General features: G+C 35.7%; 1 pseudogene; it reads right to left on the bottom strand.

Moving 5' to 3' along the window:
- Positions 1-3,573: 3,573 nt before the first annotated feature.
- Positions 3,574-4,295, bottom strand: LOC101674126 (annotated as a pseudogene).
- Positions 4,296-4,562: the final 267 nt, after the last annotated feature.

Here is a 4,562-nt window from a genome sequence, read left to right as displayed (position 1 = left end):
CACTAATTCTTAACATTCTAAAAAATTAAATTGAAAAAGTAAGACAATTTAACCATTTTAGCAAAAACACAAAAAATCTTAAACCTCACTCTCAGAGGCCAAGTCTTCACAGCGTTTCATAGTACATACATTTTTTTTTTTTTTAACTTTTAGAAGAATAAGCAGGTGTTGTGATTGATTCCACCCTCATTTTGCATGCTGCACGACAGGCCAATAAGTCAAGAGGCAAAGTTTGGGGCGAGGAGAGCAACTTCATTTGGAAAATCAGCTAATGGAGGACATGGTGGATATCGTCCCAAAGAACCATCTCCCCCAGCATGAGATTTGAGCATCTTTTATGTTAGGACGTAGGGAACGTGGGAGGGATTTAGAGTGAAAAGGTGACTGACATCTGAGGGAGGTTATGTAACTTCTTTTGTTCTCAGTCAGTTGATTTTGGGTACAGGAATCTGGTCATGTCATTCTTGCAAACCTTAAACATAGCATAGTCATTTCTTTACATATTCCCTTATCTCCTTGAGTGAGGTAAGTTGGGGTTAAAAAAAAAAAAAAAAAACTTTTTTTTTTTTTTTTTTTAAATTTCAGCTCTAAATTCTTTTTCAAATTCCTTTGATGATTAACATGTCTGTGTGCAGGGTTAAGCCGTAGTCTCGAAGCTCTAGGTCAAAGCAGCAAGGGAGCAAGAAGCAATATGGAGTCAGACATGCTAAGTGTCTCCCTGATACAGGGTTTTGGAACTGCCACTTCTCTGGGGCATCCTGTTGAACACATTCTGTCTCTGGGGTTTCAGAAAATACTTTCTGCCTTTCTTTCATCAGTAAGCAGGACCACTTATGAATGGTGGACTTTGAGAGGAAGTTCACAAACCTTTAGACCTTAATTAACGTTCAACCTAAGTTCGTTTCCAAATTCCATCTGAAGGGAACACTAAGAAAATGAAGTAAAAGAGATTTTAATACTTAAAGTTTCTTTTGTCTCTTCACTGATAGGAATGAAGTTATATGTGGGAGGTGGGTAGTGCCACCATAACCTACTTTATTCTGTCTGAATGAGGAAGGTCAGTATATCATCCTTCCAGGGAGAGGAAATTGCATAGACATCTCCTGAAAAGACAATAAAGACATCTTTGACAGCATGTTGAAAACATGGTAAAACTTTCTTTTTTTTTTCTGATGGAGGAAAAAAAAAATCAGTATTTAAATGACAGATGAAAGTAAATGATGGACAAAATGCATTATTCTTAAAGTGTCTCCTGGTTATTTTGAAAGAACTATTACATTTTGAAGACTGAATTAAAATTGGTTTGATAATAATATATCAGTTTATCAATAAGACAGTGAAGCTCCTCTTTGAAACCATGTTTTTAAAATTTCTTGTTGTGTTAGCTTTGTCTCCAAGCATCTAGTCCCATAAAAACAAATGAGAAAAAGGGAGGAAAAGAAACTCAAAAACTTTGCTTTATTTTAATATAGGAATTTTTTTTCATGAAGTTATCAATTTAACTTCCCTTTAACTTCAGAAATATCAAATGATGGAAGTTTCAAAATGTTAATGACAATCTTCTTGAAGAGTTTAGCCAAATAGACACTGTCTTCTTTTGAACCAGTAATTTTTCTGACAGCTTAGGAATTCATTTCTATCATTTGTGATAGTTCTTCAAATTGCCAAAAAACCAGCACAACTGGGCCAGCCTTGATTTAGACTAGCATGGTTCCACCTGGTAAGTTACCATTCTACTCCATTTATGCCGGAAGTCTTGAAAAGACTTAACCACCCCACTCCCCACCCCCAAGATACAGAATATCAAGAAATCTCTCATTCTAATCAAACATGTAGATAATTTTCAGCTTTTGCTTTGTAAATAACTTTGTGAACATTTACATATATAAATCTTTGTTGGTACATTTTTATTTCCTTATAAGTATTAATAGGTCAGGATGTTTGAAAATTTTCTGGCCAAGTTTCTTTCCATGAAACATACAATTTACATCTCTTTTGCTTCTAGTCCATTTTATATCATGCCTTCTTTAAGGCAATTGGATCTCTACTCCAAACCCCTGTTCACTTTGCCTCAGAAAAGATTTCTCTTATTTTGAAAATAAGAAACTTAGAGTCTCCATGGAAGGAATAAATGAACTCTGTTTATGATAAAGTGTTTCCCACACCTAATTTTTAAATCATGAGTCAAGTAAAACCCTTCACTTCTGCCTGGAAAATCCTTAGAAATAGAGCATACCAAAACGGACAGAGTAGAGGAGCCATGTACTGGGACCGAATGTTCAGCTATATATGACATTAGGAATACATATGCATGATAGTCTTTACACATGTAAAATGATGTCATTAGACTACATCATCTTATGGTTTTCTCCCAGTTTCAAAAAAAATTTTTATGGATCACCGACTTGAAGTCTTTTGTGGTCACTCCAGTCACAGTTAAATTCCCCCTCTTCTCACTTCCACTGGTAATTTTATGTATTGCCCAACTGCCTTGACCCCATAAGGTGCTGGGAAAATAATTCCTAAATTACTGCATTACATGATTCTTAAATTATGCAATAAATATTATCATCTTATTCATGAAATAACTAGATCATAGGACTTGGAATTTATAGATCTTTTCATTTTGAAAATAACAAATATAAGCCAAACCCCTTCTTTAAAAAATATGGTGAGGCGATACATAGTAACTCATCGGTTACATAAAACTACTTGGCTGTTTTGAATATGGAAGTAATCTTGTGCAAATTGAGGTAATCTTGTGCACACCTAAAAATTATTAGAACTATTAATTTTTTACTTCCTTTTATAACAAAAAATTCAGAATATTTACTATGATTTTAATTAAAACATCACACAGTTTAGAATGGCTATTATCAAAATGACAATAGATAACAAGCGTTGGCAAGTGTGTGAAGAAAAGTGAACCCTTGTGTCCCATATTGGTACAGCCACCATGGAAAACACCATGGATGTTCCTCGGGAAATTAAAAGTAGAAATATATCATCCAGCAATCTTGCTTCCGGGTCTATACCCAAAGGAAATAAAAGTATCTCAAAGAGATATCTGTACTCCTCTGTTCACAGCAGCATTATTCACAATAGCCAAGATACGGAAAGCTACCTAGTGTCTGTTGACAGATGAAAGGAAAAAGAGAACGTGAGATGTAGACACATGTAATTCAGCTTTAAGAAAAGAAGGAAACCCTGCCATTTGTGACAATGTAGATGGACCTGGAGAGCATCACACTAAGTGAAATAAGCCAGAAACAGAATGACAAATACTGCATAATCTCACTTATAGGAGGGATCAAAACTAGTCAAATCCATAGATGCAGGGAGTTGCATCTGGTGGTTGTCATAGGCTGAGCATGGAGAAAAATGGGGAGAAGTTAGTCAAACAGTACAAAGTTCTGGTTATATACTATGAGTAAGTTCTGGAGATCTAATGAACAGAGCATGATGATTTTAGTTAACAAAACCATATGGTATACTTGAATTCTTTTTTTTTTTTCAATTTGTAAGTAATTATGTATTAACTGACTGGATGAAAACATTGTTAGATACCTTAGCTCATCCTTCCAATAAGCTATTGATTTCATCTTCCCTGTGGCCAGCACCTCCACCTTCTACAAAATGCGTGGTCTTTTTCTTCCTCCTCCCTCATGGGTAAGATAATTTGAAGGGCCATAAGAAACTGTTTTCTTCTTTGAAACCTTTTTCAACAGTATAGGTCTTGTCAGTTGGATCCTCCAAGCAGATGCTGCCATATTTACCAAGAGACTGAGCAGTCAGTGTGTTATCTGTCACTTCTTAATGACTTTGCCATAACCATGGTTGTAGATCAATTCATGTACAGATGTCAGGTTTGGGGACCCCCCCATGCTAAATATGGTTCCACAATTGTTACCATGTTAGCTGAAGCCTTGCTGAACTTAACAAAGGTTGCCCTGAATCTTGTGAAGAGAAAGAAGCTGCAACATCTTTCAAACCTTCAGGTTCTCACCATCAATACCTCCAGTCCTGATGACAAATTACAATTTAGGTTCTGCAGGTACATAGAAGTTGCCAGCTTTTCTTGCCATTTGAATCTTAGTTCTGTGCATCTGCCTATATTCCTTCTGGTAATGCTTAGCTTTTTCATAAATAAGCTTCCTCAATGCTTTTTGAAGCATCTTTTGAACAAATTTCTTTCTCAGGCGCTTGATATTAACTCTGCAGAATTCCTCTGCTTTTTCTTAGGAGTCTCTGACACAACAGGAACCTTCTTTTTTCTTTTTTTCTGCACCTTCCATGGCTCCAGACAGGACAAAAAGCTGTATACTTGAATTTACTAAGAAGGGAAACTTTAAGTACTATCTCCACAAGAGAAGAAAGAGAAGAAGGAGGAGGAGGAAAGGAGGAGAAGGAAGGAAGGAAGGAAGGGAGAGAGAGAGAAAATTAGGTGAGATGGTGTAAATATTAACTAGTTTGATTGCGGGGACCGTTTCAAAATGTATATGTATATCAAAACATCAGGTCATCCTTAAATATGCACATTTTTTATTTGTTAATTATACCTT

The sequence above is a fragment of the Mustela putorius genome, unplaced genomic scaffold (assembly GCF_011764305.1).
Source record: "Mustela putorius furo isolate JIRA1106 unplaced genomic scaffold, ASM1176430v1.1 tig00537227_pilon_pilon_pilon, whole genome shotgun sequence".
NCBI lineage: Eukaryota > Metazoa > Chordata > Mammalia > Carnivora > Mustelidae > Mustela > Mustela putorius.
This window is presented reverse-complemented; position numbering and strand designations above follow the sequence as displayed.